The 26,814-nt window shown below is 38.7% G+C and overlaps 1 long non-coding RNA gene across 1 annotated transcript; it reads right to left on the reverse strand.

Annotated features, from left to right (window-relative positions):
• Positions 1 to 20,049: 20,049 nt before the first annotated feature.
• On the reverse strand, positions 20,050 to 26,442 carry LOC127083680 (uncharacterized). Its single transcript, XR_007788497.1, has 2 exons — positions 25,865 to 26,442; positions 20,050 to 20,410 (listed from the first exon to the last, which is right to left on the reverse strand). It is a non-coding gene; the product is annotated as an uncharacterized LOC127083680 (long non-coding RNA).
• Between the last annotated feature and the right edge of the window lie 372 nt (positions 26,443 to 26,814).

Consider the following 26,814-nt stretch of genomic DNA (forward strand, 5'->3'; position numbering starts at 1 on the left):
GGTTTTGATGCAAGTCTTGCTGTTGACTTCTATTAGCTTCTAAATGCTATGCTTTGACCTAAATTGTTCATGAAATGATGATGATGATTGATATGAATGTGAACCCAATTGGTTGTGTTTCTTAATTGTTTGAACATGATTTTGGATGCTTGCCCTTTGCTGTTTTGACTTTTTCATTCTCCTTTGACCCTAGGCTTGTCCTAGTGGTCCTGTTACTCACTTTTGAGCTTGTGTTTTCAGGTTGACCAACAAATGGCCATTGAGATCAATTTCTTTTGATTGAGCTTGCTTGAATATCATTGTCTAACTTGTGTGTTTTGTAGGTGGCTTGGCTCAAGCCTTAAGCCCTGTGCCTTGCACATTCATTTGCTTCTGACTAACTGTTAATGTCTGTTTCCTTTTGTTTTGAAGTTGCATACTGATGTCTGCTTGACTATTTCAGGTGCTTTTAGTTGCTCAGTTCCTTGTGAACTTTTGCTTTGCTTTGCTTGTATAAGCAATTTGCATTGAGGTATAACTTCCTAACTTCATGTAGTCTGGAAGACCTGGCCTGTTACTTGGCCAGGCAACTGTCTGAAGTCCTCCTTAAGAGGCCATGTTTGTGTATGTTTAATTTTGTCCTTGCATAGAGTCAAAGACCTCCTAAGTGAAGAGGCAATTGGCAGAACCCAAGGGATATGCAACCTATCCCCTGCTATTCAGTGTGTCTTCTGCTTTGCTCACACCACTGTGTCGATGCATTGTAGATACAAACCCAAGATCTTGTACAATTGTACAGTTGAGTCAGTTTTAAATGTGTAGAAGGGTTCCCACTTTCTGAACCCACACATTCTTGTCTTAAGCTCTCCCAGGCCAGGGATAAGAGCTGTGAAGTCTTATCTTCACTCACCTTTCATCTGCTTCACCTTAGTCTCTCAATGGCAAGGTTAAGAGCACATTCACCCAGTTCCAGAGGTTTGTTTGTTGAGGTTGATATGACCCCTCGACTAAAACCTAGCCTTATTTGAGCCCCTTGCTTGTGTATAGTGTGTGCTATCTGTGCTTGTAGGATGGTTTGACTTGCTTCCTGTGCAAGTTAGGATTGTTTGACTTGCTTCCTGTGCAAGTTAGGATTGTTTGACTTGCTTCCTGTGCAAGTTAGGATTGTTTGACTTGCTTCCTGTGCAAGTTAGGTGTGTGTGTGGCTTGCTTCCTGTGCAAGTCATGTCTAGGATAGGCTGGCTCCCTGTGCCAGTTAGCTAGAAACCTTAACTTAGGGATGATTTTGCGTGATAACATCTAGGCTCGAGTCGTAGTCTCCCTAGTTGTGTCTCCCTCTGTTATCTGGTTAGGCTAGTCCTTTATCCCTCCGTAGGGGAACTACATCGCCCTGATCTTCATACCAGATGAAGTATGTAGGCAGGAGATTGAGCTGATCTCTCCGGGCGCCCTTTTTCTTTTTTGTGTGTGTTGTTTGACAGTTGCTAGGCTCGAATGCCTGACTCCTTAGCAATTTGTTGTCTGTTTGTTCTGAGTGTGTGCTTGACAGTTATAGGCTCGAGTCCCCGACTCCCTATTAACTTGTTATGTTGTTGTGTGCTTGGAAGCCGATATAAGTCCATCGAGTGGCATTTGGGTTCCAGTGTGCGTGTGTTTGGTTCGGATGCTGATGTAAGTCCAGTAATTGGCATTCGGGCTCCACGTTTGCCTTTGCCTACGTTTGTTTGTGTGCGCGTCAGCCGAGCTACGAATGCTCTGATTCTTCTCTCGTCCGAGAAGATACGTATGCATAGGATGCGATATCCTAGCGAGCATGTGTCGTCTCCCCAGTCCGAACTACTTCGACTCTGATGTCTATGCCTGATAGACTAAGTAGGCCCAGGATGCGATATCCTGCCGAGTTCAGTTTCAGTCTGTTTTCTTGTGTCTCTTTCGGCCAGTGTGTGTGTGTGAGCAGTGTTTAGCAACCATTTTCCTTTCTATTGTGCGTGGATCCCGTCGAGTACGACGGATGCGTAGGGGTGCTAATACCTTCCCTTCGCATAACCGACTCCCGAACCCATTCTCTTTGGTCGCGAGACCATGTTCTTTCCAGGTTTACTCTGAGCGTTTCCTTTCCCTCTTTTGGGATAAATAACGCACGGTGGCGGCTCTGTTGTTCTTGTTTTCCCGCCGGTTTTTCGCGTGATGCGACACCTTGGTTTGGGACTCCCTCAGGTGTCTTAACTCATGTAAAGACACGACAATTTAGCTTGTCTAATAACTATCAAGCACTTAAAATTCTATAGGAACATCAACTAAATTATACTTAAAACAAACAAAGGAAAATAATTACCTCTAGATATTTGCTTGTAATATGAATTATGAGAAGCTAAGTTCTTCTAAGTTAGGTTATGTTATGATGAAACTGTTTTGATTTTGTTGGATTCTTTGTTGATTTGACTTTGTATGAACCTTTTGATCTATAATGTCATTCAATTTCTTATTGTTCTTAATGCTTTTTTATGTAAGATACTCTTTTAAATTGATATTGGAAACATAAGGAATATTGACCCTTCGCCAATGTGTTGACCCTAAGGCAATTGTTGTTCTTACGCTGGTTAAATAGAAATAGGAGACCCCGAGCAGTGGCATAAGGAATTAATATTCTATACATTGCCTAACCTTGCTTACGTTGGCATACTAGGGATAGAAAGCTCAGAGTAGTGGTTAGTGAGTTATTTCATGAGGGATCAACTATAGCAGTTTTATTAATTCGCCATGGGGTTAGAGTGATAAGATCATTCATATAAGGAATCAAACATCAGCAAGAGAAGAATAAGGGATTCTAGAACACAACCTGACCCCTTTTGTAGTTTTGTTTAATCGCTTATTTACTTTTTGCACTGAAACTAAAAAATCCCCCTTTTTTACTAGTTTTTATATATTTCACACATTTTGTTTTTCTTGAAGGCAATCCATATGGATTCAATCTTTTTTTATTATTGTGACATTATTGGTACACTTGTCGAGAAATCATCATGAGTGCATAAGTCTTTCAGAAATTTTGCATACTTGGGAACCTGCTTAATAACATCAAGAAGTGGGATATTCACCGCCATTTTTTTGGATACATCCAGTATTTCCTTATCTGTATCTTCCTCATCCATTTGTTTAGTTTTCACTACTCTCTGTGGGAAAGGAACTTGTGGTACATACTCTTTCTCAATAATAACTTCAGAATTAGGCATGGGCTAAACAACATTTTTACTTTTTTCTGAGGCTAGTTCAACCGCTTCAATAATTTTTCCATTGCTCAAGGAAATTGAATTACATTAGATCTTTTGGATTTACTACTATTTGTATGGGTAATTGATTGGATCCTTGAGCTTGCATGACATTTATTGAAGTCGTAAGTTATCCAATATGTATCTGCAAATTATGAATACTAGAATATGTTTGTTGCTGAAATTGGAGATTATGTGTAGCCATTTGCTTGACAAGGCCCTCTAATGAAGGTTCGAAAGATGCACATGCAATTACTTGTGGAGTCTTTTGTAGTGGTGGCAGCGGTAGCATCAACTGTTGTTGACTAGGCTGTTGTATGGATGGATTTTCATACCGAAGGTTTGAATGGTTTCTCTAGTTAGGATGGTACCTGTTAGTGGATAGGTTAGGAGTGTTGTACTTATACTGGTTTTTGCTCTGAGGATTGTAAATGTTAGTTGTGTATGCTTGAGGCAAATCAATACTTACACCCTCTTACAAGGTATGACATATATATGTTGGATGTTTAGGAGAAGTGAAAATTTCGCATAATCTTTATGTTTGAGATTTACTTGATGATAATTATTTAATAAGTGAGGCTAGTTCATCAAGTCTTCTTTCTATGTCTTTTTGGGAAGAATAAGCTTGAATTTCATACACTCCTTTTTGTCTGAACCACATAGTTGTTTTTAGTTGTAAACTGTTGGGAGTTGAGTTACATGTTTTCAAATAAGGTTTTAGGTGCAGCTGGGGTCTTATCAACAAGTGTTCCTCCACTAGCAGCATCCAAACTATTTATGTCTATCGGTATCAACCCTTCATAAAAGTACCTAGTGTTGAGGACAACTCAACACTAACTGCTTGAATTTCTTCCAATATTCGGCCAATCATTCCATGTCAACCTGTCCAATACCATCATTTTTTTCTGATCGAAACAACTCTTGAGGCATGAAAAATCTTTCAAGGAATACTTTTTTCATATCATTCCAGCTTGTGACAGAATTTGGCTCAAGGTAATACAACCAATCTTTTGCAGCACCTTGCAATGAGAATGAAAAGACTCTGAGCTTGACATGATCTTCGATGATTCCTTGAGGCCCTAATGGTGTAGAATATACAACCTAGAATTATTTCAAATTCTTATATGGATCATCACTTGCAAGAACATTAATCATTGACAACAAGTGCATTTAACCAGGTTTCAATCCAAAATGTGCAACAACTTCAGGATACTCAATACAAAGTACATTATAATTCACATCTGGTGAAACAAGTTCTCTTAGAGTTATTTGTTCAACCATATTATAATAATCAAACTCAAAATTAGAATCAAATGTATTGGAGAACACATAATCAAAAATCACTAGTAGTCATACATCATGAGTCAACAATGTAACTGTCATACCCCAAAATTTGCCCATTAATATTTTAAGACATTTTGCAGGGCATTCCGACTCATTTTTATGACACTGATCTTAAAGGAACAAAGGCCCAGCTCACGAATGGTCCAATCCAGAAAATGGCCCAAACTGGCCTGTTCGCTACGCGCTCGCTACACGCTCGCCTAGCGAACGTTCGCTACGGTTCGCTACACGCTCGCCTAGCGAAGCTGACAGACAACAGAAAATTTCGGGCTTCATTCTGAGCCCATTAGGTCATGAAAAAGAGCATTATAAATACCAGCACTTCAGTAATGAAAAGGAGAACGAAAAACAGAGAGGAAGACGGACGGAAACCCTGGCATAGAAACCCGGGAGATTAACTCAGAGCATTCCGAGTAAAGAAACCCGGAAGGCCGCTCATCCGCTCCGAAGCTACCGCCGCCCAACTCCATTCGATACCAAGCTCAGTTACAAACAGGTTTGCCTATCACTAATGTTTTATGCTTCTAATCGATAATCTTTACATATATAAGGCATCATGATTAAACTTTCGGATATGTAATATGATTTCATGTATGAATTTAAGTATGCCTGAATACCCTGAATATTTGACCATGCTATTTCTGTAATTGAATGCCATAAGCCATGCAGCAGGTTGAGATTATATTGTTCTGAAATTCAAAACCCGTGGCCGCTCGCTAGCACATCGCTAAGCGAGCCTGAAGCGAGCACTCGCTAAGCCCTCGCTAGGCGAAGCAGGGGCGAACGAGACAGTGGCTGTTTTGTTTCTTTTATGTTCTGCCTTATGTTTATCTAACCAAGATTTGTTACAGTTCTGCATTATTTGGCCTGATTTTTATGACTGTTGTGTTCATTTTGTGGTGCAATTTTCAATTGTACTTTATTTCGGTATTTTAACCCGTTTGCCGAATTTTGTAAGGGTTCACATATTCCCGAAGAAACGGCCGGCTAGGTATTCCACTTTATTTGTGGGATACCCTTGTGGATTTTCACCCTAAATTACCTAATTAATTTTAAATAATTAATTTAAATATATTAATTTTAATGTATTAGTTTTAATGTATTAATTTTAATGTATTGATTTTAATGTGGAGATTCACCTTAAATCACCTAATTGACTTTAAAATACGGCCTTTAAAATAGGTGATTTAAGGTGAATCTCCACATTAAAATCAATACATTAAAATTAATACATTAAAACTAATACATTAAAATTAATACATTAAAATTAATTATTTAAAATTAATTAGGTAATTTAGTGTGAAAATCCACAAGGGTATCCCACAAATAAAGTGGAATACCTAGCCGGCCGTTTCTTCGGGAATATGTGAACCCTTACAAAATTCGGCAAACGGGTTAAAATACCGAAATAAAGTACAATTGAAAATTGCACCACAAAATGAACACAACAGTCATAAAAATCAGGCCAAATAATGCAGAACCGTAACAAATCTTGGTTAGATAAACATAAGGCAGAACATAAAAGAAACAAAACAGCCACTGTCTCGTTCGCCCCTGCTTCGCCTAGCGAGGGCTTAGCGAGTGCTCGCTTCAGGCTCGCTTAGCGATGTGCTAGCGAGCGGCCACGGGTTTTGAATTTCAGAACAATATAATCTCAACCTGCTGCATGGCTTATGGCATTCAATTACAGAAATAGCATGGTCAAATATTCAGGGTATTCAGGCATACTTAAATTCATACATGAAATCATATTACATATCCGAAAGTTTAATCATGATGCCTTATATATGTAAAGATTATCGATTAGAAGCATAAAACATTAGTGATAGGCAAACCTATTTGTAACTGAGCTTGGTATCGAATGGAGTTGGGTGGCGGTAGCTTCGGAGCGGATGAGCGGCCTTCCGGGTTTCTTTACTCGGAATGCTCTGAGTTAATCTCCTGGGTTTCTATGCCAGGGTTTCCGTCCGTCTTCCTCTCTGTTTTTCGTTCTCCTTTTCATTACTGAAGTGCTGGTATTTATAATGCTCTTTTTCATGACCTAATGGGCTCAGAATGAAGCCCGAAATTTTCTGTTGTCTGTCAGCTTCGCTAGGCGAGCGTGTAGCGAACGCGTAGCGAACGTTCGCTAGGCGAGCGTGTAGCGAACGTTCGCTAGGCGAGCGTGTAGCGAGCGCGTAGCGAACAGGCCAGTTTGGGCCATTTTCTGGATTGGACCATTCGTGAGCTGGGCCTTTGTTCCTTTAAGATCAGTGTCATAAAAATGAGTCGGAATGCCCTGCAAAATGTCTTAAAATATTAATGGGCAAATTTTGGGGTATGACAGCTGCCCCTGTTCAATATTCTTGAACCGAGAGAGTCAGAATGGTATGTACGCCATTCGTGGTCTGGAGGTGGAAGATTATTGAACACTTAGAACGCCCCAAAAATTTGCACTTGTCAATTAGTTAGTCTTGATGGAGATGGGCTTAAAGATGCCATCTAGGAAGTTTGATGATGAGAGCTTCAGAGTGCGTCGTACGTTAGAAGATATCTGAAGTCATGGGTGCCACTGGGTCATACGCCAGACCGTATAGTGAGTCATTCATTAGGCTGTCTACTTCACTGGGGAGTTAGAATGGGTCATACGCCGCTGGGGATAACAGATCAGAATGGATCATACGCTAGATCGTATCTGAGTTGCAGAATGGGCCGTCTGTTAGGCTGTATCTGACGAAAAGTAGTCGTACGCTAGACTACACCTCGGGATGTACCGTACGCTAGGTAGTATCTGAGGAATGAAGATCCGAATGGGTCGTACGCTAGACCGTATTGTTGGAGGAGTAATATGCTGGGGATAAAGGATCAGAATGGATCGTACGCTAGATCGTATCTGAGTTGCGGAACGAGCCGTCCGTTAGGCTGTATCGTTACTGGGGGTGAAGGATCAGAATGGTTCGTATGCTAGACCGTATCTGAGTTGTAGACTGAGCCGTCCGTTAGGCTGTACCTGATGATGAAGGGGATAGTCATACGCCAGACTACACTTCAGAATGTACCGTACGCTAGGTAGCATTTGAGGCCTTGAAGGTCCAAATGGGTCGTATGCTAGACCGTATTGGAGTTGTTGAAGGTCGGAATGGATCGTACGTTAGATCGCATCTGAGTTGAAAGAGTCATATGTTGAGCTGAATCAGAATGAACCGTACGCTAGGCTATATCTGATAGTATTTGTATATGTTGTATTTGCAATAAATGTCTGGGATGGGCTTATAGATGCCATCACTAGGAGGACGTCAGGATGAATGTTGACATGGAGTGTATCTGAAAGATGTATTTGAATCTGAACGTAATCGATGAAGATGTCCGTCTGAATGGATCTTCATTTTGACTGTATCAGGAGGATAATTAACCTGAAAAATAAAGTTAGCTTCATGCCATGTCATGATGCATGAGATGTTTTATGCTTCTGAAACTAAATGCGAACAATGTATGCATGCGTATGTTGTGAAATGATGTAATGAATGAATTATGCATCGGAAAAGTTCTTCCAGGGGACTCTACTGGGGAAAATAAATCTCAATCTTCTGGTTGGGAGATACTGGTATTGATGACCCTTTCTTAGCCGGGGATGCTTGATTTCTGTTTGATGGTAGAAATGTTCAACAGAAGCCCGATTGGGGGTGGAAGAGATGACCCATTTGTCTAGTAATGCCACTCTCTTCTGGAATGACTGGCTTTGCTGGGGAATAGGATTAGCAACGGATTCATTGGAAAGCATGATTAGACCTTCTCCTCGATCCTGAAGTCTAGTAGTAATTACTATTTCTGTTTTAGGCATGCCATTTTTTTTTGTAAACCTTGATCATATTCAAATGCATAAATAAATTCAAATTAAATCAATGGACGTTTACGCAAACAAAACAGAAAAGTAAAAATGAAATCATCTTTTTGGAAACAAAATTATATTGATTTGAAAGAGGGCATATAAACAGGCAATTTGTGTACAAGGAGACAAAATCCTAGTAAGAGGAAACTGTCAAGAAAACAAAGGGACAGCTATGCCGAAAACGTCCTATTGAATTTAATTCCACTACTGCCATTATGTCTTCAAGCCTCTCATCTCCTGCTGTCGGATAAAAGTGATTAGCTTGTTCAGTCCTTTGAACTTGGATGAAGCTGTCTGAGAACGGGACATAGTCATACGCTTTAATCCCTGATTTTTGCCTGGACCGCCTTTTCAGGTTTTCAATCCACCAGGATACCCCTTTTTGCCCACGCCGCCTTTTCAGGTTTTCGACTTGCCGGGTGCACATTTTTTTATGTTTATCCCTAATTTTTGCCCGAACCTTTTTTGGTTCGCCGGGATGCCCTTACTTTTGCCTAGGTACGTCGACCTAGCAGGTCTCTTTTATGCGTAGTATTTTTTGACTATGTCTGCGTTCACGGGATGCGGGAAGTCTTCGCCGTCCATTGTAGCTAGTATCATGGCTCCACCAGAGAATACCTTCTTAACTACAAACGGCCCTTCGTACGTGGGAATCCATTTGCCTCTGGGATCACCTTGTGGTAGAATGATACGCTTAAGCACCAAGTCGCCAGTTTGATATACCTGTCTCTTGACTCTTTTGTTAAATGCCTGGGTCATGCGCTTCTGATATATCTGTCCATGACAAACAGCCGCAAGTCTCTTCTCATCAATCAAGTTTATCTGATCGAGCCGAGTCTGAATCCATTCATCTTCATCTAAGCCCGCCTCTTTCATGATTCTTAGAGAGGGAATCTGAACTTCCACTGGTAAAACGGCTTCCATTCCGTAGACTAAAGAGAAAGGAGTTGCTCCTGTCGAAGTGCGTACTGAAGTGCGATAACCGTGAAGAGCAAACGGTAACATCTCATGCCAGTCTTTGTACGTCACCGTCATCTTTTGTATGATCTTCTTGATATTCTTATTAGCAGCTTCTACAGCGCCATTCATCTTTGGTCGGTACGGAGAAGAGTTATGGTGTTTTACGTTGAACTGCGTGCAGAGTTCAATAATCATCTTGTTGTTCAAATTAGTACCATTGTCGGTGATAATCCTTTCAGGGATACCATACCGACAAATAAGACTATTCTTGATGAACCGTGCCACCACATTCTTGGTGACAGAAGCAAATGAGGCGGCCTCTACCCACTTTGTAAAGTAATCAATAGCGACAAGGATGAAGCGATGTCCATTAGAAGCAGTAGGTTTAATCTCCCCAATCATATCAATGCCCCACATTGCAAAGGGCCAAGGTGCGGTCAACACGCTCAATGGAGCAGGAGGTGCATGTACTTTATCCGCATATATCTGGCACTTGTGACAGGTTCTGGAGTGATGGTGGCAATCAGCTTCCATGGTAGACCAATAATACCCTGATCTCAGAATCTTCTTGGCCATCGTATGTCCACTAGAATGAGTCCCAAAAATACCGTCGTGCATATCTCCCATAATCTTTTCTGCTTCCTTTTTATCCACACAGCGAAGCAAAGTCGAATCGTGGTTACGTTTGTATAATACTCCATTACTCAGAAAGAACTTAGCGGAGAACTTCCTCAGGAATTTTTTGTCATTGATGGATGCCCCTTCAGGGTATTCCTGAGCTTCTAAATATCTTTTTACTTCGTGGAACCAAGGTTTCTCTTTCACTTCATCAGTATTAAGCTCATAACAATGTGCTGGTTCATCCAATCGCTCAATGGTGATCATGGGAGCTTCATTGTCCCATCTGACTCTGAACATAAATGACATGGTAGCCAATGCGTCTGCCAACTAATTCTCTTCTCGTGGGATATGTTCGAATGTAACCTCTTCAAAGTATGGGATTAATGTCATCACCCGTTCTCGGTAAGGGATGAGATTCGGATGCTTAGTGTCCCATTCTCCTTTGATCTGACTGATTACTAATGCTGAGTCTCCGTACACACTCAAAAACTTGACCCGCCGGTCTATAGCAGCCTTGAGTCCCAAAATACATGCTTCATACTCAGCCATATTATTGGTACAATGAAAACATAGTCTAGCAGTGAAAGGCGTATGGTAACCCTCGGGAGAAATGATTACCACACCAACACCATTGCCCAATGCATTAGAAGATCCATCAAAAACCATAGTCCATCGGGATCCTAGTTCGGGTCCTTCATCCGGTCCAGGTTCTTCATAATCAGTAACAAGCATGACATCCTCATCTGGGAACTCAAAATTCATAGATTGGTAATCATCCACTGCTTGATGAGCCAAATGATCGGCTAGCACGCTTCCTTTGATTGCTTTCTGGGTAGTATACTGGATGTCGTACTCTGTTAGAATCATCTGCCATCTTGCTATTCTTCCGGAGAGAGCGGGTTTCTCAAATATGTATTTGATAGGATCCATCTTAGAAATCAATAAAGTGGTGTGATTCAACATATACTGTCTCAGTCGGCGAGCAGCCCAGGCCAAAGCACAACAAGTTTTCTCGAGCAGTGAGTATCTTGTTTCACAGTCGGTAAACTTTTTGCTAAGGTAGTAAATGGCATGCTCTTTTCGACCAGACTCGTCATGTTGTCCTAACACGCACCCCATTGAATTTTCTAACACGGTTAAATACATGATTAGAGGTCTTCCTTCAACTGGTGGCATCAGAATTGGAGGTTCTTGAAGATACTTCTTGATTTTGTCAAAAGCTTCTTGACATTCCTCATTCCATATCATCTCTTGATTTTTCCTCAGTAGCTTGAAGAGGGGTTTGCAGGTGGCGGTCAAATGGGAGATAAATCGGGCAATGTAATTCAATCGTCCCAAGAAACCTCTGACTTCTTTATCTGTACTGGGAACTGGAATTTCTTGAATAGCTCTCACCTTAGCCGGGTCAACCTCGATTCCTCTGCCACTGACAATAAATCCCAAGAGTTTACCGGATCTTACTCCAAAGGTGCATTTGTTCGGGTTCAATCTCAACTTGTATTTCTTCAACCTCTCAAACAATTTGTACAAATGGTCGAGATGTTCTTCTTCAGTATGAGATCTGGCTATCATGTCATCCACATATACTTCTATTTCATGATGAATCATATCATGGAACAGAACCACCATGGCACGCTGGTATGTTGCCCCTGCATTCTTTAAACCAAATGGCATTACTTTATAACAGAACGTGCCCCATTGCGTCACAAACGTAGTTTTCTCCATGTCCTCAGGCGCCATCTTAATCTGGTTGTAACCTGAGAATCCATCCATGAATGAGAATACCTTGTGTTGAGCGGTGTTATCTACCAGAACATCAATGTGCGGAAGTGGAAAGTCGTCTTTGGGACTCGCTTTATTCAAATCTCTGTAGTCTACACACATTCGCACCTTGCCATCCTTCTTCGGCACTGGTACCACATTAGCAACCCATTGAGGATAAGAAGTAACAGCCAGAAAACCTGCATCAAATTGTTTCATAACCTCGGCTTTGATTTTCTCAGACATTTCAGGACGCATGCGACGAACCTTTTGCTTAACAGGACGACAATCTTCCCTTGTTGGCAGCCGATGTACTACTATATCAGTATCCAGTCCTGGCATGTCGTCATAAGACCAAGCAAAAATCTCTACATAGTCATGTAACATCTGAATCAACCTTCTTTTGACATTGTTTTCCAAGCCTGCTCCTATTTTGACTTCTTTCTTGTCTACTTCGGTACCCAGATTTACAATCTCAACTGACTCCTCGTGCGGCTGTATAGTCCTCTCTTCCTGCAGTAACAGTCTGGCAAGTTCTCCAGGTACTTCACAATCTGCCTCACTTCCATCCTCAGCTTGGTAGATCGGATTTTCAAAGTCATAGTGAACAGTAGTAGAACTATTATCAACAGGATCCAGAGTGGGTATGGATCTGCAATTCGTTACGTGAGTGTGTGTAAGAAAACATAGCTTTTTTGGAAGATGACAGGAAAGATAAAGAGCGCAATATTTGAATGCAAAAAGTCCATTGATTTATTGAATATGAATATGCTTATGAAAATGACGAAACCCTTAACAAATTAGCTATTGTGCCCCGGGCATAGACACAACGCTTGGAGAAGTTCAATTGTAAAAAAAAAAAACAAAAATTTGCAACACCAAAATAGACAATAACAATTACTCCTGACTAAAGGAAATCGGGATAGTGTCTTCAGCCTTCCAATTATTGAGTCCGTCGCCAATTGTTGGGAAAATCCAACTATCCAGGTCGCAATCGCTGTCAGCGTCTTCTACAGCATTAATTTGGCTCTTGGCTACCTTCTCAGAGCTAAACCCCAGGCCAAATTTGTCAGACTTGTACGGTACATCGATCAGTTGACCCCAGCCAGTACAGCCACCATCTTCAACCACAGCTTGAGCGTCCTTCAGGGAAATCATAGCAGGAGGAGTCCGAATAACCTTGGACACACCGGAAGTTGGCTTAAGGACAGGATCGGTCGGAGGAACTACTTCAAATGACTGACAAGGAGTCTCAATGAATTCACCATCCATCTCGACGTATCTGAAGGTATGCACACTACTGACAATGTACTCTTCTTCTTCACTGGAACTTCGGACCTAGCAATCATAGATATTTCTTCAATAGGGTTTTCCGCCTTAGGAATCTTTTCGAAGAGAATTGTACGATCATCCATCAGCCTTTGAATACCATTCTTCAATTCCCAACAATCATCTGGTTGGAATATACAGAGATTGCAGTCTTCAGCACAACCTGGAAATAAACCAGCTTGCAATAAATTCCTCTTTATGATCGGGAGAGGAGATGTTAAGTCCGCCACATTGGAAACGTGATCGTCGTCATCCACGACATTAACCGTCTTGTCATGATTAGACATAGGAGCAGTGATGACATTAGGGGTCTCCGGAGGCTCAAACTCAATTTCTCCAGCTTCGATCATATCCTGAATCTTATTCTTCAATGACCAGCAATCGTTTGTATCATGCCCGGGGCTATCGAAGTGATATGCACACCTGGCATTAGGGTTATAACGAGAAGAAGTAGTGTTGGGATTCGTAGGAGGATCTCTGAGGGTGATCAAATTTGCCTTTAGCATTCCCTGTAGTGCCTGTGCCAAGGTCATATTGATCCTGGTAAACTGCCTTCTTGGCCTGTCTTGTTTGGGCTGGAAGTTTTGAGATGGTGGTGCTGCAATCGTAACTGCTCCAATGTCGTGGTCACGGTTTTTCTTGTTACGACCCTTTTGACCGTACACAGCATTTGATTCGTTCCTCCCCTGATAGGACCTTTTGGTGCTTGCAGAGGTAGCCGCCTGTATCTTTCCACTTCGGATGCCGCTTTCAACATGTTCACCTGTTAATATAAGTTCAGTGAAACCTGATGAAGAACTTCCCAGTAGATGGCTGTAGAATGGGCCGGTCAGTGTGCCCATGAACATATCCACCAATTCTCTGTCAGTCATAGGGGGTTTGACTCTGCCGGCCAAATCTCTCCACTTTTGAGCATATTCTTTAAAGCTTCCTTTAGATCCCATAGTCATATTCTGCAACTGTAGCCGGGTAGGTGCTAGTTCAGAGTTATACTGGTACTGTTTATAGAAAGTTGTTGCTAAATCAGTCCAGGTGCGGATGTCAGAGCTCTCGAGCTGATAATACCATTCCAACTGTGTGCCAGACAGGCTCTCTTGGAAGAAATGGATCCATAGCTTCCTGTCAGTGGTATGCGGCTGAATCTTTCTCACATAAGCTCTCAGATGCATCTGAGGACAAGACGCACCATCGTACTTAGTGAAAGTGGGGATTTTGAATTTGCGAGGAATGGTCACATCGGAGACCAGACCCAAACTTTCGAAATCCAGACCGGGCGTCTTCTGACCCTCCATAGCTAGCATACGTTCTTCCAGCAACTTGTACTTATCATCTCTTGGAGAGTACTGTTCATTTTCATAATCTTCATCGTCATCCTCAGGGTTGGGGAAATCGGCATTCTCTTCCTCTGAATCATTCTCCGTCCCCTCTTCTGGACCATTCGGGATTCCAAACTTGACTCCTGTGGCCTGTCCTTTACGCCTTCTTCCCGGGTTAATGAAACTCACAGCTTTCATGTCTTTCTTCTTTTCGAGCAAAAGAGCCTTCAGTTCCTCCCGCCCCTTGGATAAGCTTAGCATCATCTCCTTGAATTGAGCATTCTGAGTCTGGAGATCTTTGACAGTTTGTTCGAGATCCATTTTTCTGTTTGTAATGAAGACCGTGAGAACATTGAACTTGTAGAATACCTGTTATGCAGTGTTATGTTATGTTATGCAATGCATGAAATGTTTTCAAGGACTTTTGGAATTTAACTTTGCGTAAATCACCAACAAGAGAGAAATGTTTATTGCTAATTTCTTTGATCAATGTTCATTACAAAAGGAATAATAATAAAAATACAATGAAAGCTCAAGTCTCCCAGGGGCGACTTCTTTTTGGGCGAAGATACGCATTGAGTCTTCGTTCCTCATTAAGCTGACTGGTAAGTTCTAACACTTTCTTCCTTTCTGCGACGAACTGAGTCTCGAAAGTATCCCTTTCTTCTCTCAACTGGATCCAGGATCTCTTTAGTTCCTCAACGTTGGTAGGCATATCTGGATAAGGAATGATCTGAGGAGCACCTCCTTCAGCTTCAGGTTCGACAATCTGAGGTCCGATTGCAAGATACGGCATGACAAGTTCACGAGCTCTGGCGCGTACCCATCTGAGATAAGGTTCCATAGGAATAGAATTTTTCTGTCCTAACGCACCTCTCTTCACCATGCCCCAAGCTCGTACAAATCTTTGACGGAGGCCTTGGGAATCGTTGTCATAGTCGAACACAATGCCTTCGATGATCATTTCATGTGGACCATCTCTTCGAGCACAACCAAACTGTCGCAGAGCTAAAGCAGGATTATAAGTAATACCTCCTCTTATTCCTAGGAGTGGTACATTAGGGAACTCGCCACAACGGTCAATGATGGTAACATTTTCCTTGAACTGAGGACACCAACAGATGTCTGAATGGGAGAGTGACATTATCCTTTGAGACCATTTCAGATTTTGCTCATTCTTCAAGACTGATTGAGGAAGGTGTGAAATAAACCACCTAGACAATAGAGGTATGCAGCACATGAGAGTCCCTTGCCTTTTCATAGTACGAGTGTGAAGGGAATGCAAAATGTCTCCCAGCAAGGTAGGTACAGGGTTATGAGTGAGAAATATCTTAATAGCATTCATGTCTATGAATTGGTCTGGATTAGGGAATAACACCAAGCCATAGCTTAGTAATGCCAGGATGTCTTCGAAAGCACGGACATTCATAACTTTTAAGAATTCTCGGGCCTTATTTGTCAGGAATTTGGCAAGTAAACCCTTAACTTCACTCCTTGTTACCCAATTAGCTTCAATGTCGGACTTCGTCATGTGTAAAGCTGCGGCAACTTCTTCAGACTTCGGAACCTTTTCTAAACCACTGAACGGTAGTTGATCAAGGATAGGTATCCCAAGCAGTCTGGAGAATTCTTCTAATGTGGGCACCAACTGATAATCTGGGAATGTGAAGCAATGATGTTTAGGGTCGAAGAACTGGAATAGAACTCTCATCATATCTTATTTGAAACCAGTGGTAACCAAATTGAGGAGAGAGCCATGTTTCTGGATGAACTGAGCATGATCGGGAAGTTCTGACACTAAATTCTTGAGTTGAGGAGAGATTGCTACAAGATTAATCCAGATGGTCTTCCTGGGAGCCATAGCCTTACAAAACAGAGCAAAGTTAAATCCCTAAGTCCTTGAAATGGCATATGTTATGATGCTATGATATTATGATGCTATGATGTTATGATGTTATGAGGTTAAATAAATAACAAGCACAAGCAAGTCACACAGCCATCATTCCTAGGTCTTAAGGCTTGCATGAGTTCCATAGGTAAGTACCCTCCCCACTGAAGTTTAGTTGGTTCAACCTGTCCTAGAATAGTAACCGGGTTCTAAAAGGATCTCAAATCATCGACCTTTCCTTAAGTCCACTTCAGTGCAACACCAAGTGGTTGACCGAAGCTTCCCTAAAGTCCAATCTCAAAGAGTGTAGTATCGAGTCTCAACCAACCCTAGTCGGAACCGAAGTCAGTTATCTCACTACTTTCTAATGGCCAGGATGAGTCAATTAGGGTTCTAAAAGTCTGGTTAATGCTTTGATGACACCACGCGGAAGCCAAATTTTTCCTCAAGTAACATGAGGAACATCAGGACAACCAAAGTGTCACATTAACCGTAGCCATCATTTTAACCATTCCAGTATACGCCGGATAGTCGCGATGATCTATTGCTACTTACCTAAGGTACACTAGATCCGGGTGTAGGATCTTTCACTCAAAAATACCCAAGCAATCCCTTAAAAGTAAATCAGACAATTTGGAATAAGTGATCTTGTTTTTTAAGGTAACCTCTCTTTTTAAAGATTCCCCAGCAGAGTCGCCAGTTCTGTCATACGGTGAATTGACTTGGGGTGTTTTGCTTTTTATCGCAATGTCGCGGATAGCAAGAGTCGCCACCGACTTTTCTTTTATCCAATAAGGAAAGGTGGAAAAGAACAGGAAAGACCTCAATAGATTTTGGGTTCGGGAGGTACATTATACAAAGGGAAGGTATTAGCACCCTTTGTATCCATGGTTATCCATGGGCTCTTAATTGCTGGATCACTTATATTTTTGTCTAAAAAAGTGTTGGTGAATTGCTTAAAAAATGTTTGAAAGAGAGTTTAACTTTGTAATGATTCTCGTATGAATGTATACAAAGTATTTATCTCATTTGATTTTGAAAATGGTTTAGAAAAATATAGCTCGGTAATGATTCTAGTATGAATGTATACCAAGTGGTGATTTTCTAGGATTTGTAAAGTGTAAAGTGTGAAGGGTGGAAAATGTTTTAGGTTATGATCCAGTAATTGAGAGTTATACCTTCCTGAGGTCGTTATGGGCATTTCCTATCCTTATGAGGGTAAAACTGTCCTTACTATTGAGAAGTAAGTAGTTTTATCCTTTGGATGTTTAAGGGTCATCGTAGGGTCATCGATAGGTCATTGAAGGCAACATTTGTAAGGATACCTTAGCATTTGCAGGGACGATCATCATTTAACCGTAGGCTACACCGAAGGGTCATCAAGGGACAAAATCGTATTTTCGAAGGCAACATCCGAGGGACTATGATTTATTTTATGATGATTTAATCGAAGGGTCTTCGCTAAGTGTATCCCTACATTCGCGGGACATGACCGTTATACCGTAATACCGTAAGGCAGCAAAGAGAGGTCCAAGATCACATATTTAAAGGCCGTATTTTAAAGTCAATTAGGTGATTTAAGGTGAATCTCCACATTAAAATCAATACATTAAAATTAATACATTAAAACTAATACATTAAAATTAATACATTAAAATTAATTATTTAAAATTAATTAGGTAATTTAGGGTGAAAATCCACAAGGGTATCCCACAAATAAAGTGGAATACCTAGCCGGCCGTTTCTTCGGGAATATGTGAACCCTTACAAAATTCGGCAAACGGGTTAAAATACCGAAATAAAGTGCAATTGAAAATTGCACCACAAAATGAACACAACAGTCATAAAAATCAGGCCAAATAATGCAGAACTGTAACAAATCTTGGTTAGATAAACATAAGGCAGAACATAAAAGAAACAAAACAGCCACTGTCTCGTTCGCCCCTGCTTCGCCTAGCGAGGGCTTAGCGAGTGCTCGCTTCAGGCTCTCTTAGCGATGTGCTAGCGAGCGGCCACGGGTTTTGAATTTCAGAACAATATAATCTCAACCTGCTGTATGGCTTATGGCATTCAATTACAGAAATAGCATGGTCAAATATTCAGGGTATTCAGGCATACTTAAATTCATACATGAAATCATATTACATATCCGAAAGTTTAATCATGATGCCTTATATATGTAAAGATTATCGATTAGAAGCATAAAACATTAGTGATAGGCAAACCTGTTTGTAACTGAGCTTGGTATCGAATGGAGTTGGGCGGCGGTAGCTTCGGAGCGGATGAGCGGCCTTCCGGGTTTCTTTACTCGGAATGCTCTGAGTTAATCTCCCGGGTTTCTATGCCAGGGTTTCCGTCCGTCTTCCTCTCTGTTTTTCGTTCTCCTTTTCATTACTGAAGTGCTGGTATTTATAATGCTCTTTTTCATGACCTAATGGGCTCAGAATGAAGCCCGAAATTTTCTGTTGTCTGTCAGCTTCGCTAGGCGAGCGTGTAGCGAACGCGTAGCGAACGTTCGCTAGGCGAGCGTGTAGCGAACGCGTAGCGAACGTTCGCTAGGCGAGCGTGTAGCGAACGTTCGCTAGGCGAGCGTGTAGCGAGCGCGTAGCGAACAGGCCAGTTTGGGCCATTTTCTGGATTGGACCATTCGTGAGCTGGGCCTTTGTTCCTTTAAGATCAGTGTCATAAAAATGAGTCGGAATGCCCTGCAAAATGTCTTAAAATATTAATGGGCAAATTTTGGGGTATGACAGTAACAATTATGAAAATACCAACAATGTCCCTAATGAAAAAAATCAATTGAAAAATTGAAAAATGATTAAAATAAAATAAAATAAAATATGTAAATATCACTAAAAATCAAATAAAATCAAAATAAGGCTGTACAAAAAGTTTCAAATATTAAAAAAAAATATGAAAATAGAAGATAAATAAAAATAAATAGAAAAACAAGGAATTTGTGATTTTTAGCAACAAACAATTTTAAAAATAAATAGTCAGCAAGTTCCAAATTTTTTTGATTTTTTTCTTCTGATTTTCTTGAAAAAAATTCGGAGCAATTGAAAATAGTAACTTATAGAGCCACCTGATACGCTGGAATAGTTATTACTATACTGCAACCCTGAAAATCAACAAACAAAAACAAAAACAAAAACAAAACAAAATAATTATAACAAGACTCTAATCTAGGATTCTAAAGTTAGTTAGTATTATCAAAGAGTTTCTGGCAAGGACGCCAATTTGATTTGTTATCGTACACGGGTCAAAAACAATCTTATAAGGGTAATATACGGAAGTAACACTCAATTCATATCGCAAGGACTCTTGACGTACATTAACCAAACGATTATAAATATGAGGGGTTTGAGGGTTTAGAGTATGATTAAAAGAATTTGATTGCGAGTAAAGTTAATGAGTTAATCTACTAATTTAGGTTCCGATATATCACTGGTTATCATAACTCAAATTCCCTAAGCGGATTCGATCCATATTCGATTACAATATCGATTTAACAAGTGTAATTGATATTATATGATTTATGCTCCTATTTTCTGAATTAAACAAACAGTTAAAGATTGGGCAAATTAACAAAAAATCTACGTTAAACGCAATTAAATTTAAAAACATACATCTATCGAATTAAATCAACATATTCTACGAAGCCTGAATTAACCATGCAAGAAACACATAATAATATTAAAAGGAATTAGAATCAAATTGAAATTACAATAACCTTAAGGTTTGGCGGAAATCGTTATCAGCATATCAACCTTTGAAAATTAGCTCTTCATAGGAATTTTAGTCGTCTAATGTTAGTTTGTGTAAAAACTAAATGACCTAGCAGTAACACTTCATTTTAGTTTATATATTACAAGAGAAATCGGGCCCTAATAGCAACTAAACATAAAACTGGCCCAAAATTAATTACTTTATTAAGTCTGGAGATAAAATGAATTATTCAACTCTTCTAAACTCTAATTTAGCTTCTTACTTCAATACGAAAATTGTAGCTTATCCTCACAGCTTTCCAACACATATTAGAACATGTTGATCTAATTCTCGTAGCTCAAGTTACGACCTGCACAACAAGAAGGTGTCAAATTACTGCTTATTCAAAAAATAAATAATCAAATTAAAATAAAGCAAAATAATCTAAAACTAGGAAATACACTTAAAATAGTAAAATAAAAGCAACAAGTCATAAAAAAATCCCTTAGCATAAAGTTAAATGTTGTGTATTAAAATACATTGATCACCTCATTAATTCCTCCCCCTTATAAATTACATATCCTCATTTACCTCAACTCACAACCCTAGCTTCCCCACTCATTTCATATTCAGAATATTTTTTCTCTCTCTCTTCCCAAAATACACGCCTACTATCCCTCCTTCGTCTTCCCCATTTTTTTAATGAAAATCCATTATAGTTTCATCAATATACACATCCGTTTTGCTAAAATAAAACCAAAAACTCCATTATCCTTATATCCAAACTCTCAAATCATCCTCAAAATGGCTCCAAAACTCCAGATAAGGAAGTAACAAGGGGAAAAGACAAATCCACATCCTCCAATCCTCCACGATCCTATTCAGTGGATTCAAAGTTAAATCGGTTATTTCCTACTCAACTTCAATAAAAACGATACATTGACTAGTTTCTACCTAAACCTTTGTTTGGTCCAAGGTATGTTGATTTAGGTTCCTTTCCATACCCCTGCTTTAATTTTATTGAGGATATAAGAAACCAAAATATTGATGGAATAGTAAGCATGAATGATTATTATTTATGGGAACTTAAAGTCTTTTATACCAACATGTCTTATGAAAAAGGAGTAATTAGTTCATCTGTGAAAGGAATTCCAATTAGTTTTGATGTTGAGGAGTTGGGTAAAATATTGGATATACCATATGAGGGCTTAGATATTATAATGAATAAGTATGTTTCTTTGCCAGGATATTTTAAAAAGGATTTTCACTATGGAATTTCTAGGCGTACTGAACATGAATACTTCATAAGCGTAAGAAAATGCTTGGTGGTAAGCTTCTTGAAAGAAACTCTTGGTCTACTAGGATATTCTATACTGATGATATATTGTTTCATTATCTTCTTAGTTATGTTATTCTATCCAAGTTTTCAAACCGTTCAACTATAACAGATACGGAGATGCAACTTCTCTTTGCTATAAAAAATGGTCTTGAAGTGAATTGGGCATATTTGATACTTGAGCACATGGCCACACATTCTAAGGATCCTATAGAGTTTCCTTATGCATTCTTCTTATCTTATATCCTTTCATATTATGGTATTAATTTCTCATATGAAAACCCCGTGGTGATGGGTGATTGGATGATTTCTGTGAAGATTTGCAACAATAAGATGGATGTGGAGTATGACTTCAAGAAGAAGACCAAATGATACATTGATGAAAATGTGATTGTTCAAGCTCCCCCTCCTCCTCCAGTTCCACAACCAATCAATAAAGACAAACCATACCTCAATGAATTATAAATTTTCATATCTTTACTCTCATATGAACATTCCTCCATATCAAGTTCAACCATACCAAGCACATGAAGATAAGCCAACATGAACCAAGAAAACTTGAACTATGAAGACATGAACAAAGAACTTATGAACCAAGACTTATTTTAGTTACTTGTACTTTGTTTTATTATGTTTGTTGTTGTATGTTTCTATTTATTTGGTTTCACTATGTATAACACTTAAGTTATGAAATATGTTTGCTTATGGTATAAGTTATGTACTATGTTGGATTTTGTTTCAAGTATTGAAGTATGTTTACCTTATTAAATTTTTTATGCAGGTCTCTTATTATCTTTCATATATTCTTAGTTTACCCATATTTCCCTTATTTTTGATCATGTCAAAAGGGGGATAAAGGTGTATGCATGAATGCTTATGTTGCTTGTGTTGATCATAGAATTCAACCTTAGCAAGATTCACATATTAATGGGAATTATTCAATATAAAGGGATTTCTCTAATTTTGTCAAGCAAGCAGAAACAATCAATGAAGTGGTTTTTCATCATCATAAAGGGGAGAATGTAAAGTATAACCTTCAATGGGGATGTTTTGATAAAGACAAAAAATATTGTGAAGACATGATCAAATGCTAAAGTATGAAGAAATTAATCAGATGATATGTTATGGATGATCAAACAAGATGGTACATGATAACTCATAGAATTGAACCTTAGAAAGATTCACATATTAAGGGGGAGTTATTCAACATAAGGGGAGTTTCTTAAAGTTTGTCAAGCAAGCACAAACAATCATGAAGTGGTTTGTCATCATCAAAAAGTGGGAGATTGTAAATTCAAACCTTCAATGAAGATGTTTTGATGAAAACAAGAAATATTGTGAAGACACGATCAAATGATAAAGTATGAAGAAACTAATTAAATAACTATGTTATGGATGATCAAACAAGATGGTAAATATGGTATCTCATGGTTCATATAACCTTAACTGCTTAAAATATCTAAAATCAATCCAGGACATCTCTCATATATCATGACATTGCATTTTATACTTAGAAATATTTTACATAGTTTTCAATTTGAAAAACTAATTTTAAGCCAATCAATCAATTGCATAGATGCTTCAATTAATTGCCTTCATTCAAATTTGCAAAATTTTCAAAGTCATCAATTGATTGCATGGGATGAGCAATCGATTGACATCACTTCAGAATTCAAAATATTCAACGTTTTAAAAGGAGTAATCAATTGTCTATCCCATTTAATCGATTGACACTATGATTTTTTTTTAGAAAAATACATTTTTGCATTGAATCTTTTCATGGCATCTTTATTGTATCTTTTTCACACCTTATCATAATTTATCAAGAGATATGTCTTGATTCAAAAGGGTGTGAAACATAAATAATATGTATTTTATCTGATCAATTCACCTCTTTTCGAAAATTTCTTCCTAAGTATTTCACTACATCAGTAATTTTCAATCATAAAGAACTTGCACATTATTTTCATAATTCAAATAACGTGAAAGTTCTTGAGCACTTAAAGATTTATTATGATATACCATATTCTTGGAAGAGAAGAAATTCTACAAGTTAGGATTCATTCTATCATACTGCTTTAAACTAATACTTATCAAAAACTCAGATATTTGTATCAGTATCTTGTTGCTCTGGATTGTTGGAAACAAGAGGTTTAGAAAAAGAAAGTTTGTTTTCTGTTTCTGTGTTGTAAAATCACAAGGTGGTTTACCTTGGTGATTTAGTTATAAGCTTGTGTATAGAAGCTAGGTACATGCTTGTACAAAGTTCTAGCAATAGTAAAATCTCTTACAGTGGTAAAGGGATTAGACGTACTCTCAGATTGTGAGAGAAACTAGTATAAACTTCATGTGTTCTTTATTTTCCGCACTTTATTGCTTTCACTATCAAAATACTAACTTCCCATTCATGGATTTTCCCCCCACCATAGCTATGTCTAACTAGGAATCCACCTTGAATCAAGAAGAAGATGAAGGTTAAGGATGATTCTTGATGAAGCAAGATGATTCTTCCTCTATCCAAGTTTTTCTAATTTTCTTCTCTTCTTCTCTTCTTCTTTCTTTCTCTCTTTCTCTTCTCTTGTTTATCTACCAACTTTATTATTTCCTTTCCGTTTTTCACTTCTAACAAGGGCAATAGGTTTGTAAGAGGAAAAGAGAAAATATCTAAAAAGAGATATTTCTTCCAAAGAGTAATTGACCATTCATTAATGTTACCAAAATGTACCTTCTTTTACTTAATAATAAAAGTCAATTGAATTGGGTAAGAATTAATCTCAACTAAGTTCACTAATTACTCTATTTGTCTCAACAGATAACAAATAAAGTATTAAGGGGATATAAGATATTACAGTAGCTGACGTTGATGGTTTTGGCGACAGCTCTCTCGCCGCAGGTGGTTTTTAGGGTCACGTAACACATCATTTGTACCTGTTTGCCCGATAATCCTGTCAAAAAGCTGGTAAATCTTTGTATGTTGTTTAGGTTCATTTGTAACTTCTGAAAGACATACCAAAATAGAACATTGACATAGTTTCCCGGGTCTATCAAGACACGCTTCATATCCCAAGTGTCATGTTGAATGATGATGACCAAGTGATCATTGTCATGAGGGTTGATGCCAAGGGCATCCTCTTCGGAGAAATTAATTTACACCCATTTCATTCCCATGATTTTTACAAGAAAGTCGAAGGATATGACATTCTCCATTACCACCTATTTCACGTATCTTCTTCGGGAGGCTTTAGAAAGGCCACTCCCAGAGATACCTCCGACAAGGGTGTTGGCTTCGTGATATAGAACCCCATTAGTCATCTCTAAAAGAAGAAGGATGATAGGGTTGGAGTGAAGGAGGTGGTCCATGTTAGTTTTACCAGGCCCCCACAGTAAGCACCACTATATTTGTCAAAAAGTACAAGGTGTGTGTATTCCCCCTACATGGGCAGGGAGACTCAAATGCCTTAATATGTATATAACATGTTTGGGTAGTGAGGGCTTGCTCACAACGACGAGAAGTCATGTGCGGTGGTTTTTGAGTCTGATTAAGGGACCAGTTCACGTGAAGTCAGATGCCTTGTTGGTGGCCGACACTACTAAGTTGCAGGGGGCAATTAGGTTGATAGTGTGTTATGACTACTAGAAACGTATTACTCTTTGAGTAGTGGAGAGTGCGTATGACTTATAGTCTGTTACTTATCCCATTGATGGATAATGTATTTATATGAGTTTTCAACACTTAGGGTTTCCTCGGAAAATGCCATTGCCCATCTAATTAAATGATGGACAGTTAAATCACTATTTTCAAGGGAGACGTGAGTCAGTAACGACTCTGACTTTCTCTTTATCCAAGACAAGTCTTATCCCATGTTATTTCCTCCATGGAAGAGAAAAACCTAACGATGAGGTGATACCTCCTATCGAGCGACCTTATGTTGTTGCCCTCTCCAAGGATGGTCATAAGACATCACCATAGACAAGACTTTTTGCAAATATAACACTAGAATATATATATATATATATATATATATATATATATATATATATATATATATATATATATATATATATATATATATATATATATATATATATATATATATATATATATATCCTCACATATTTTAATAACCATGAGAAAAAGTAGTGTGTTTTAAGTAAAAGTAAAAAATATTATTATTGGAAATCAAACCAATAACTAATTAAATATTCTCATGGTTGAATGTTCAATCAAGTAAAAAAGTTGTGCACTTTCCATAATAAGCTTCTTTATCGAGTAAGAAAGTTGTGTAGTTTCCATAATAAACTTCTTTATCTCACGCTAGTAAACCGAGATAAAAACAATTCTCTAACCAAAGAGAATGACTTCTCTGTAGAAGTGACAAGATCCCATTTAAAATTACCCAAAACCTATGACTAAAATGCATCCAACAATCGAAGGAGGTTAGCTTTCAAGGGACGTAGAATTCATCACCTAGGAGAGGTGAAGCCTACCTCTTTGAAGCAATTAGAGAAGACGAGGTTATAACCATGATGATGATGAAAGACATGTTCCTTTCCACTGAATGCAATGCTCCAAACTTAAAATTTTCGAAGCTCTCCTTGAACTTCCTCCACTTTGATGGAATTAATGGTAGAGTTTATTCATTATTTATTTGATTCACTCTTGCAAGAAGAAAAGAGAGCGGTTAAAAATATGTATATTATGGCAATGAGGAAGGGAAGATTTTACTTACACTTACACGCACACATGTTGAAGATGGAAATGGTTTCTCCTTCATTTCTTTCCAAAAACGTGTTACTTTCCTTCCAAGGGAGTGAATATGAATTTCTTCTAATGGAATCCAATATACAACACATTGGAATCCCCAAAAGACCCTTTCTCCCTGTACTTTGTCTTGGGAATTTTCACCAATGCCATTAATCTAACTAACACTCTTTAGATGTTCTAATGAGCAGTTGGGTATCCAAGTGGGAGGGAGAGGGAGAGGGGGAGAGAGAGAGGGAGAGAAAGAGAGAAACTGAAATAACGTTTATGATTCAAAAGAACGGAAACAATATTAGACTTCAAAAGTTCTTATTTTTAATTACTAAATACACGAAAGTGATTTTTGATTAATTATGAAATCAACGTTCTTAACTTGTAATTTGTACCACGCGAAAGCGGGTGAATACGAGTCTAAAACCCGACATTAGACACGGGAAAGGGGGAAGTACATATAACTAGTTATTATGCGAAAATAAAATGTTTTTCTTGTTAAAAATAAGACGCTACAACTTATGAGAGAGGTGGATGGAAATCACGTTCCGGTCTTTCGTTATTATAATTAATTTTAAAACCTTTATTTTTTAAGTACGCGGGAAAACCCAAATCGCACCGCCTTAGATAAACAAAGTAATAATAGATAATGATACTTGTCAATTGGTCTCTGTTGTATTCGACA

The sequence above is a fragment of the Lathyrus oleraceus genome, chromosome 5, assembly GCF_024323335.1.
Source record: "Lathyrus oleraceus cultivar Zhongwan6 chromosome 5, CAAS_Psat_ZW6_1.0, whole genome shotgun sequence".
NCBI lineage: Eukaryota > Viridiplantae > Streptophyta > Magnoliopsida > Fabales > Fabaceae > Lathyrus > Lathyrus oleraceus.